We start from the raw sequence: 12,890 nt of genomic DNA on the forward strand, positions 1-12,890 counted from the left end.
TCCCCTTCCTCTTGAGGTTTGGCCTCTGACTCGTGCTCGAAAGGGTTGCTTTCTGTTGTTGCTGCCATCCTTGGTAGTTTAATTGTTGCCCTGTTTATTGTGTCGAGCCTTGACTTTGTGACTGTTGTGATATTTGTTGACCATGGCCAAATGCCCCTCTTCCAGTGGTCTTCCTGTTATTGAAACCACCTCTTTTAAATTAACCTCTCTACTGTAGGGCTCCCATTGCCCTTGCCGTTTCATTATCTTTTTTAATCTGTTGCAGAGATTCATTTACCTCTTTTCCGAAGAGTGCGTCTCAAGTGAATGGCCTGTTGATGATGGAAGTTTGAACTTCCTGCTTGAAACCGGATATCCTGAGCCAGGCATGTCTCCTCAGGATGGTACCTGTGCACATTTACCTGCTGGCCGTGTCTGCTGCATTGAGAGCTGATTTAAGACAAGTATTTGCTACATTTATGCCTTCCTGGATGATGGATTTTGCTCCCCTTTGTCTTCTTCTGGGAGCTTGTTAAGAAGCTTTTCTATGTCCTGCCACTGTTGGTGGCCGTATCTATTCAGCAAGGCATTAGAATGAACAATATGCCATTGCGTAGCGGCTTCTTTTTCCATTTTTTGCCTCACTATATCCATTCTTTTAATCTCCTTTTCTGGTGGAGGCCTGGTATTGGAGACAGCATTGGCTCTCCTTCTTCGCTGTGGTCACAATAATGGAGTCTTGCACAGTGTTTCTCTGGATGCCCTTAGGGTCCTTTGAGGGTGCCTTGTGTTTTTTCTCCACTCTAGGTGTTATTCCCTTGCTAGAGGCTGGTTCCTTGAAGGCATCTTTGCCTTGATCCAGGATACTGGGGAGCATAGGTAGTTACTGAACTCCTTTAGTTGCAGGGGCCAGAGCTTCTAATAGGAAATATGTGTCTCCTTTGTCTTCCTCGAGGGTGACTCCGAAGCCGTCTGCTGCCCTTTTGACTATGCCATTGTAAAAGGCTATGTCATCTGGAGGCAAAGCCCTCAAAGGATAACTGTATAGCTTTTCTTCTGGGCTTTCGGTGCTGAGTTTGTTCCATATCCACTAAAAAATTTCGGGGATTTCTTCCTCGTTAGGTAAGGTTTTCGTCTTCTCCTCCTTCTGCGTATTCCTCCTCTTCTTCATTGATGCTCTCTGGTTTGATGACCCGAGCGTTCTTATGCTCGAGGACGGATGTTTTGGGGATTCGAAAACCCTTTAAGGATTTGTCAAACTCTTTCTTCTTTCGAAGAATAGCTGTCATCTCCTCCTCAAGCTTTTTTCTCTTCCTTTCGACCTTGTGGGCCCTCTCGACGTCGGAGGCTGGGGATTTTCTCTTTTTGCTTGTGCCGGCATCCGACTTCGACGGAGTGGCGACTTTCTTTTTGGGTTCGACTTCGACCCTTTGTTTCGGCGACTTCTGTGATCTTACCTCTTTGGTAACCTTTGGATGTACATCGGGGCTGCCTTGGTTTGCGCCTTATGTTCGTGGCCCTTCGGTTCCGACGGATGTGTGTGGTGCTTTATCTTATCCATCTTCTTCATAGGCTGGCTCGTCTTTTTCTGTGTGCGGGCCTTTTCAGAGTCCACTTCTTGAATTTCGACATCTGAATCCTCGTGAGTCAATTCTGCTGGTACTCTGTGTTTGTCCTCGTCGCTGGAGAAACCCAGATCTTTGAGGGCCGTCTTCTTGCTTGTCTGCGACATTATGGCGTAAGAGTTTTTGGCTGAAACTCTGCGCAGTTCTCGCAGTCTTTGTCCTGATGGTCTTCAGGTAGGAAGAGGTTACAGACGTCGTATGGATCGCGTTGTACGAATTTGTGGTGGCATTTGGGACAAAATTTGAAAGGGGTATTTTCCATGTCCCATACCTCGCTATTTGTGGACCGGTGAGGTTCCCATGGTATTTTCCCTGGATCTTTGCAGGGACTGTGATCTTCTCTCCGTATATGATGTCGATGAGAGATGGGCTTCGAGGTCAACATTTTTTCGGTTTTCTTAATGATTTGGGAAGAATTATGAAAACAATCTTCAGTGCTTCTGGACCTGCTTCCAGACCCAACGGCGAAAAAAAGAATCTGAAGATGGCTACCACGCACGTCGACCTCCAGGATGCCGTCTGACGTCACATAGGGGACATACCTGACTCCAAATGGTGGTCAACAGCGACCCCAAAAAAAAGACTATTCCGGACCCAACCACTAGATGACGGAATAATGCACAGCATGTTTATCCAGAAAAGGATTCACGCTGCAAAATTGCGGTCATAGCACTAGTGTGGCGCCTATATATATATATATAGAGGCCCCACACACGTCACTTCCGGCACATCTATGTAGGATCAAGAGACAAACCTTAACTTTCAACAGAAGTAGACATTTCTCCAGTGGTGTAATGGAAAATGATGGGGCACCTCTGCAAAATGTCACAAGGGTCTTGAGACTAGCCCAAATCTCAAAGTTTATTTCATTGACCCTTGAGCTGACTAGGGATCCCCACAAGGGTTGGGGTCCCCCTGAACAGCAGGGGCAGCAGAGGCTTTCCTTAAACCCTTGCATTTCTCTAATAACTGTGCTTCATGTGTGTTTATTAAAACTTCCTATGGCACCTGCCTGAGTGGCAGACGACTTTCCAGTGTCAGTGAATGCAATCGCTAGAAACGTATAGGTCATTATAGTGTCTTTAGAATCCATACGTTTGTACTAATAGTAATTTTTTACCAACCAAAGCATCGACAGAATGTTGTTGTTCATCCTATTTTCTGATAAGACGCATGCGTCTCCCTTTATCCCTTCCATATGAAGATCTTGATGATACAATCTCTGCTCTACAAACAATCTATAGAGAAAATTTTGAGTGTGAAGAGACAAAGTATACTTCTTAAGATACTTTCTTATTGCCCAAAACAGAGGTGGTTTGCATCTATTTCTAGAACAAGGGTTCCTGATGATTTTTTTGTCTTTTTTAAATAGAGAAATTCAAAATGGTGAAGCTGCAGCACATTCAAACTCCTTAAAGAAACAGGATTGTATGGCACCACTGGACCGCTAAGATGTATACATCCATATTTCAATCCAGAACTGTCACCAATGATTCCAAATATTTTTGGCAGAGGTGAACAATTACCATTTTTGTATTCCTCTCTTTAGTCCTCATCCTCCAGAGTTTTCACAGAGATGATAAGGGTGCAAACATGCCAATAGACCTTATTCAGGTGGGAGACATAAATGCCTCTGCTTCAATAGAAGTCAATGGGGGAAATGCAGCACCCCAATTTCATATTTCAATATCTCCCTCCTTCCTATTCTGAAATGTTTGCATGTATGGGGCTGGTACATGCCCATCTGCATTGGAATAGCTTCCATATGTACTACTACCTGGATGACTGCTTATTAAAAGTCACCTGTTCATACCTTCAGATAGAATGGATTTTCCATCTAGTAAAAACCCGTCTCTGGAACCGACACTTGGGGTCCCATTAGGATGGCGGGTGCGATCCGCCCGCCATCCTTGCAGCAAAGACCCCCCGCTATATTACAATGGCTGGGGGGGTCCGCAGTGGACGGAAAGGCCGTCCGCCGCTTTTCGAACGGGCGGAAAAAGGTTCAATATAGTGATGGTGTCTGTTAGACACCGCCAGCCATATTACAATGTGGCCGGGAATATGCCTTTCCGTGGCGGCAGAAAGGCATGCAGAGTCTGCTTGCGGGGGCCCGTTGCGGGCCCCCAGGGACTCTGGGGGGTGGGAGGGGAGTTGCACATAGGTACCCCCTGCATTTTAATGAACAACGTGGCAGGCACAGCACGGTGCCTGTCACGTTGTGCATTGAAAGGCACAATGTCTCAAAAGCGCCATGCGCCCACCAGTGTGGCGGGCGCATCCTAATGGGAGTACGGGACCACTGCACCCTCAGCGGGCGGGCCCGTTTCCCGGGGGTATGGTGGGCGGACAAAGTTCGCCTGCCATACTAATGACCCCCTTGTTCTCTAGGTCCATTCCCTTTTTAGTAAAAAGAGTGAGTCACAGTATGTTGTCAGCCTTTTCAGCAAACCATTTACAAGCTAGCAGATCAGTCCTACATCAATTGGGTTGGTTCACTGACAGAATATCGACCACAAAAATATAGATGTTAAAAAAATGGATGTAAATATATAGAAAGCAAAAATGTCAACTGCCTATACTTAAACAGGTAAGTACAAAAATATCTAAACACAAATATAGTTTACAATAATATAGTTGCATTAAATTTCGAATTTAAAATATATATAACTTAAGATAATAAAAAATACATGAAATACTAACTTTAATTTACAAAAAAATATAATTAAATGTATATTTGAACCAATACAACAAATAAACTTCTTTAAAAAAATGTAAACACAGATAAATCTATATATATATAATTATACATACATAGTGTTGGAGCCTGAAAGTGTTGCTGAGAGTGACAGTCTGTTGCTCTTCCCCGATTAATAGTACTTGGGTCTGCATGAGATGATTTGAGGCAGGCGCTGGGGCTAAAGACACCTCTGACACCCTCCTTAAAAGTCGCTCACCCGATAATGGCATATTGGCTTACACCTCTACCTTAATAAACAAAAAGGCTACCCATACCCCTCTGAGAAACAAAAATTTGTTATGTAACATCAGATCCCTACCAAAACACGCTGTAGAAGTATGGGATCTAATTACCTCAGAAGAACCTGACCTGTGCTTCCTAACGGAAACGTGGCTTAAACCTCACTCTGTCCCTGCCATAACACTAGGAATTCCTACAGGTTACAAAATCGTTAAGCTAGATCGTCCTATTAAAATGGGAGGTGGAATAGCGATTGTCCATAAACAGGAAATTAAGGTCACTCTACTGGATGAGATGTGCACCCCCGAATTGGAACTCCTAATTTTTAAAATTCATATTTCATCAAAAAAGAGTAGAAATGGAGCATTAATATATCGCCCCCCTGGTCCTTGCTCCAACATATCTGTAATATTGATGGAAGCTTTGGCACCCCATATACATGGCAATTCTGATTTCCTACTTCTAGGTGACTTTAACGTCCACAGTGAGCTAGAATACAATACTGAAGTGCAGACATTAATGGCTGATCTGAACTCACTGGGCCTAAAGCAAGTTAACACCGGGCCCACTCATCAGGCGGGACATACGTTAGATTTAGTTCTAACTAATTCCCTGCAGGTTGAATGTATACCCCCCTCCCAAGTGGAATGGACAGACCACTTCATCATTGAATTGTACACCCCCATTCCTACTTCGCATGACATGAGACATAATGCCCTATCAAGCAAAAGAAGACCTTGGCACAAATTGACCCAACTAGATTTTAATAACATTTTTGTAGCACCGACCCCTAGCACAAGTGAGAACATTGACACTGCTTTAAACAGATATGAAAAGATGCTACTTAAAACCATAGATGGGATCATTCCATTAAAAACCTTTAAACCTAGACCTGCACGCAAACAGGAAATCTGGTTTTCAGAGCACCTTAGATCGCTCAAACAAGCCACTAGAAAGTTAGAGAAAAAATGGAGGGCTTCCCGCCAAGACAGAGACAAACAAATGTACAGAAGCTCCTTGACAGCATACCACAAAGCTATTCGCGCGGCGCGGAAAAATCATATTGCATCGCAACTATTGGTGGCCGGGAACAACCCCAAAATACTATATCAGATCCTAGAGACTTTTATTAAACCTACAGCTTGCGAAAGCATGGATGTGGCCTCTCAGCAGTTATGCGACAATATCTCCCAGTTCTTCACCCAAAAAATTGACGCTATCTATGATAAAATCATACATTCAAATCATAACAGTAGAAATGCTAATGACCCTATTTTAAATACGGAAATACAATCCCCGGTCATGCATTCCCTCTCTGTGTTCCCCCCTATTTCAATTGAGGAAGTATTAACTCTTATCTCCCAGATAAAGAGTGGTTGCCCGATGGACATTATCCCTGCACGTATTATGCCCACACTAGCAACGGATCTGGGTCCTGCCATTCAGAGGCTGGTTAACCTCTCGCTGAGCACAGGACAGGTCCCGAAAGGATGGAAGAAAGCTCTGGTCAAACCGCTTAGGAAAAATACTGCAACTCCCTGGAGTGAGCTAGCAAATCTCAGACCTATATTGCTGCTCCTGTTCCTGGGCAAAATTATTGAAAAATACGTAAACAGAAATCTGTCTGAATACATTGAATCAGCAGAAGTGTTGGACCAATCACAGTCGGGCTTCAGGCCTCGGCACAGTACCGAGACCGCCCTGATGTCAGTCACAGACGATCTCCACATGTACCAGGATAGGGGCTACTCCGTTATCCTGGTGCTACTGGATCTGTCTGCGGCGTTTGACACCGTATCCCACTCCATTCTAACTGCTAGGCTGGCTAACATCGGCCTGAAGCACGAGGCTCTGGCATGGTTTAGGAGTTTTCTAGCAAACCGCACCCAGCAAGTAACCATGGGTACGTATCGGTCAGAGGAAGTTGAAATCTCCAAGGGGGTGCCACAGGGCTCATGCCTGAGCCCCACGCTTTTCAACATATATGTGGCATCCCTGGCCAACATCATGAGAACATATGGATTCATCCCGATATCTTACGCAGATGATACTCAACTCCTCTTTCCCTTTAAGATCTTTACCCCGAGGTGAGGAACTCCTTCTCCCAGGGCATGAAAGCAGTGGCCCACTGGATGTCTTCCAACTACCTGCAATGCAACGTTGGGAAGACAGAAGTCATGTTGTTTGGTGAGGCAAAATTACTCTGGACTCCAGACTGGTGGCCACAAGATCTTGGACCAGTACCCAAACCCAAATTAATAGTCAAGAACCTGGGAGTCCGACTAGATCAACAACTTACTCTCAAACAACATGGCAACCAGGTGGTAGGAGCCTGCTTCCATGTGATTGGCATGCTGCGTAAAATTTTCCCCTTATTACCAGACACATCCAGGAGGACACTGGTACAGGCTCTAGTCCTGAGTCGATTGGACTATTGTAATGGCCTGCTCCTATCTGTCAACGAGGGAGTCATAAAAAGACTTCAGGTGGTCCAGAACACGGCTGCCCGCTTAGTTCTGAACGCCCCTCCTCATACGTCTTCCAAACCCCTGCTGACAAAATTACACTGGTTATCTGTCAAGCAGAGGGCAAAATTCAAAGTATGCTGCACCATACATAAAAGTATCAACGGGATGGGCCCTGTATATCTGACCACCAAATTTGTCCCTTACATACCCCCCCGGACACTCAGGTCGAGTGAACAAGGCCTTCTGTGTGTACCTAGAGCAAAGAAGGCCAGACTTGGAACTAAAGCGCTATCTGTAGCCGGACTCTCCCTTTGGAACAGTCTCCCTATATCTCTTAGGCTATGTGCAGATCACACCCTTTTAGAAAGATGCTGAAAACCTTCCTATTTCAACACTAGACTAGAATAACTGCTCATATAGTTCTTCCTCTTAACCTAGGTGGTAGGAGCCAAAAGCGCGGCGATACTCCTTCGGGAGTCGAAGCCAGCGCGATACAAACCTGCAAATAAAAAAAAAAAGATCTGTGCCCTTGATCAATGAAGAGCACACTATCTGTAGTGCCTGCAGCACAGGAAATATTGGTGCACTGCATTGAGACATTGAGACTTTCAAGTGAGCTGTGAGTGTTTGCCAGGAAGGCACTCCAACGGATACTGAGTAACATCATTTTCATGAAAGGCCTGAATGTAGAGGCCCAGGCGGAAGAAAACAACAGAAACAGGATTTGATGGACAATAGAAGCCTGCCAGAAGAGGCTTTGACGGACTCTGGGTATTTCCCGTGCGATTGTATAGAATTGGTGTTTGGAGACTGATTCTTATTGTTTTATTGGCATTGTCAATAGTCACTGAAATACATAATGTTTGCAAAATAATTTTAGGATTTGCCTGTGTAATGGCAAAAGGGGGGTCTGAGGTTCTTTAATTTTGACTCCATCTTACATTTGTCATAAATTTGTGTTGCCTTTACACAGACTGCTCTATTCATGAAGTGTTTCTGCCCTTTGGACTGCAACGTGTAGAAAACCCCCCTCTGTCCTTGCTTTGAAAGCAATCTCAGACACTAGCTGGCCTAACTGCATACAGACATGTTCTGCCATTACTGATTGACCTATAAGTGCTGTAGTTGATTGACTTATGGGTTGGGCAGAAACACGACGTAAGGGGGACATTCTGGTTACATGATGTTTTTCTATTGGCTAATATTTTGCAGGTCTTGTATGTCTATATTAGGTATTTTGTATGCTTGCAGAAGCTAGGACAGCCCCTTTCTTTTATGCTGAGTTTGTAAATCCTAAGCATATAAAAGACCTCTGTGTTCTGTATTCTTTAGACTGCCTTAGACTGCCTTATTCAGGTGCTAAAGGCTCCTGTGTGACGTAGTCTCACTTATTAAGTTTAATAAAGATGTCTTTTAATATTTCAGCTTCTGTGCCAAGTTCTTTTGTATTAGTGAGACCCCTGAGAATGAAGATTTCAGTTCTTCAATGGGTACTCAGAAACTTTCTCTTGGGGGCCAAATTTACAGTGTGGTTTGTGGCTGAGGGCCGCACTGGTGGGGGCGGGGTCAGAAGGGGAGGGGGCTAAAACAAAAAAGAATTGTGACCATGAGGTTGAAGACAGGTCTCTGCAGCAGACGCCTTCATCCACTGAGCCACCAGACCCGGCATACACACATCTCTCTCCCTCTCTGTCTCCCTCTCTCTCCCTCTCCGTCTCCCTCCCTCTCTCTGTCTCCCTCCCTCTCCCTGTCTCCCTGTCTCCCTCCCTCTCCCTACCTCTGTCTCCCTCCGTCACCCTCCCTCTGTCTCCCCCTAACTGCCTCTCTCTGTCTCCCTCTCTGTCTCCCTCCCTCTGTCTCCCCCTGTCTCCCTCCCTCTGTCAACCTCTGTCTTCCTCCCTCCCTCCATCCCTCAGTCTCTCTCTCCCTCCCTCACCCTCCCTCTCTGTCTCCCTCCCTCTCTCTCTCTGTCTCCCTCCCTCCCTCTCTCCCTCCGTCTCCCTCCCTCCATCTGTCTCCCTCCCTCCGTCTCCCTCCCTCCCTCTCCCTCCCTCTGTCTACCTCTCCCTCCTTCGCCCTCTGTGTCCCTCCCTCCCTCCCTCTCTCTGTCTCCCTTCCTCTACCTCCTTCTGTCTCTCTCCCTCTCCCTCCCTCCCTCACTCGGCCACCCTCTGTCTCCCCCTGACTGCCTCTCTCTGTCTCCCTCTCTCTCTCGCCCTCTGTCCTCCTCCGTCACACTCCGTCTCCCTCCCTCTGTCACCCTCTGTCTCCCTCCCTCTGTCACCCTCCCTCTGTCAACCTCTGTCTCCCTCCCTCCGTCTGTCTATCTCCCTCCGTCTGTCTCCCTCCGTCTGTCTCCATCAGTCTCCCTCCCTTTCTCTGTGACCCTCCCTCTCCCTCTCTCTGTCTCCCCCTGACTGCCTCTCTCTTTCTCCCTCTCTGTCTCCCTCTCTGTGTCACCCTCTGTCTCCCTCTCTGTGAACACCCTCTGTCTCCCTCCCTCTGTCAACCTGTCTCCCTCACTCTCCCTCCCGCCGTCTCACTCCCTGTCTCCCTTCCTCCCTCTCCCTCCCTCTGTCTGTCTCCCTCCGTCTGTCTCCCTCCGTCTGTCTCCCTCCGCCTGTCTCCCTCCGCCTGTCTCCCTCCGTCTGTATCCCTCCGTCTGTCTCCCTCTGTCTGTCTCCCTCTGTCTGTCTCCCTCCCTCTGTCAACTTCTGTCTCCCTCCCTCCCTCCGTCTGTCTCCCTCCATCTGTTTTCCTCTGTCTGTCTGTCTCCCTCAGTCTGTCTGTCTTCCTCCCTGCGTCTGTCTGTCTTCATCCGTCTGTCTGTCTCCCTCAGTCTGTCTCCCTCCGTCTCCCTCCCTGTATCACCCTCCCTCTCTGCCACCCTCTCTCTGTCTCTGTCTCTCTTCCTCTACCTCCCTCTGTCTCCCTGTCTCCCTCCCTACTTCAGTCACCCTCTGTCTCCCTCCCTCACTCTGTCACCCTCTGTCTCCCTCCCTCTGTCTCCCTCTGACTTCCTCTCTCTGTCTCCCTCTCTCTGTCACCCTCTGTCTCCCTCCCTCTGTCAACCCCTGTCTCCCTCCCCTTCCCTCCCTCTGTCTCCCTCTCAATCCCTCTGTCTCCCTCCCTCCCTCTCCCTCGCCTTCCCTCCCCCTCCAGAGCCCTGACACTTATTTTATTTTACAAATGAAGCACTGGCGGCATCCCTTCCCTCCCTTCCCCTCTGTCTCCCTTTCCCTCCCTCTGTCACCCTCTGTCTCCCTCCCTCCCTTTGTCTCCCCCTGACTGCCCCTCTCTGTCTCCCTCTCTGTCTCCCTCTCTCTGTCAACCTCTGCCTCCCTCCCTCCCTCTCCCTCCCTCCCTCCCTCCCTTCCTTTCCTCCCTCTCCCTCTCTCATCAGCCCAGGCTAAGACAGCTTCCTCAGTGCACACACACAGCCGCACCCCAGCACTTCACAGATCTTTAACCCCTTCGGTGCTCATGACGGAGCGGTTCCGTCATGAGCGTCGGTTGAGCTGTGCTCATGACGGAACCGTTCCGTCATGACCACGCCCGTTTCTATTAGGGCCCAGCACCGGAGGGGAAACGCGGTCGCACGGAAAAGGTTAAAATATCACTTACATGTTAATTAAGCTTTGTTGTAGCACCCCTGCATCTCCACTCTGACAGTCATTGGAACCCCCCCTGCCCCCACAGAGCAGAGTCTCTAAGAGTCCGGGCTGCTACAAACGGCAGTGTTTGCTGACACAATTAAAATTTCTTTTTTTAATCACAGGTATGATGTCTGCACGGTCCGCGGGCCGCAAAGGAAGGCTTGCCAGTCCACTGGCGGCCCGCGGGCCGTACTATGAGTACCCATGGGTTAGTTCAACAGTAGGCAAAGCACGGGATTGCGGAGGGGTAACATTTACTATTCCCACTCCAGTCAATACAACAGTAGGGAAAGCATTGGATTGTGGAGGGGTAAAATTTACTATTCCCCCTCCAGTCACTATAACAGTAGGGAAAGAGTTGGATTGCGCAGGGGTAAAATTTACTATTCCCACTCCAGTGAATGCAACAGTACGGAAAGCACTGGATAGCGGAGGGGTAAAATCTACTATTCTCACTCCAGTCAGTACAACAGTAAGGAAAGTGTTGGACTGCGGAGGGGTAAAATTTACTATTCCTACTCCAGTAAATGCAACAGTAGGGAAAGTGTTGTATAACAGAGGAGAAACATTTATCTATTCCCACTCCAGTCAGTTTAACATTAAAAAACAAACAAAAGATCTTCAACAAAATAAAAATATTTTAAAAACTAAATAAATATAAAAATATAAACATATGTTGAAAACAAAAAATATATATATAACAATTTTAAAACTTAAAAACATATTATAAACTTAAATAAATATCACAAATACCTACAAATATTATTATAAATATAATACAAACATGATTTTCACACAAATAAATACTTTTATTTAGAAATTATTTATCAAAAAAACATTAATTATTACATACATTTAGTTTAGTTACTTCCCACCCTGTAACACCACAAAACTCACAACCTCCACCTAAAAAATTATATACACTAATAATATAAATATTCATCAACAAATTAATTCTCATTAATTAAATAGTCATTAATACATATAATCAATGTACTTCCCACAAAATACCCACAATATACAAAACACAGAACACAATTAATTATTAAATTAATATTTATTATTTATTTTATTAAAATTATCAATTGCTTAAAATTGATTTTCTTCACCCCCATGCCCCTACAAAACCCAGGACCCACCTAAAATGTAAAGAAAATAAATGTATTTGCACAATTAACATACTTATAATTTAAACAAACATTATTAATTAAAAAACAAATTATAATTCATTAAAATGAATTAACTTCCGACCCTTTACCAATATAATCCCCACATCCCGCATCTAAAACTGAGCTTTAAAAACATTAGTTAAACAATTAAAAGAAATTTTCAATTAAATAACTAATAGTATTTAATAACTAATTATAAATTAAGTAAAATTAATTTGTTCCCCATCCTTTACCCCTATAAAACCAAAACCCACACCGCCCGAAAAATGTAAACAATTACCATAATTATAAATTAATTACCAACTAATTATTAATTCATTAAAAATAATTTACTTCCCACCCTTTGCCCCATTAACCTCACACCTAAAAGAATTTACACAATTACCATGATGAATTATCAATTAATTAATTAATATTAATGAACAACTAATTATTCATTAATTTAAAATAATTACTCCAGTATTCAAACTTTCAAAGTTTCACATGCTTGAACCATTCCCCGTCGTCGAGACTCCCATCTCCACAACGTGGAATGATTCAAGCATGTGAATCTATGAAAGTTACCAATACTGGAGAACTAGAGTTACAGGTAAGTAACTTGTTTTCTTACTTCCCACCCTTTAGCCCCATTAGCCCGAAAAACCACACCTTAAAATTACACAATTACCATAATTAGTGATCAATTAATTCATTAATAATTAACAACTAATTATTAATTAATTAAAAATAAATGACTTCCCACCTTTTACCCCTATAAACCCCACAACCTACACATAAAATGTACCCCCCAAAAAATTACAAACACAATGAACACTATCAATTATCAATTGAATAAATATAATTAAATAAAAAATAATCATTCATTAATTATAATGAAATTACTTCCCACCCTATTCCCCTATAAACCCACAACCAGCTACGGAAGTAAAAGATGCAAAATGTTATTAAATTAAATGTAATAACTACTAGAAATTTAACACATATATTAAATAACAAACAATACTTATACAAAA

General features: G+C 44.6%; 1 protein-coding gene across 1 annotated transcript in view; it reads right to left on the reverse strand.

The window, feature by feature from the left end:
* Positions 1-12,890, reverse strand: part of CFAP74 (cilia and flagella associated protein 74) — a 1,328,338-nt gene that overhangs the window by 461,129 nt on the left and 854,319 nt on the right. The gene's annotated exons all lie outside the window — the stretch shown is intronic.

This window comes from Lissotriton helveticus, chromosome 5_1, assembly GCF_964261635.1.
Source record: "Lissotriton helveticus chromosome 5_1, aLisHel1.1, whole genome shotgun sequence".
NCBI lineage: Eukaryota > Metazoa > Chordata > Amphibia > Caudata > Salamandridae > Lissotriton > Lissotriton helveticus.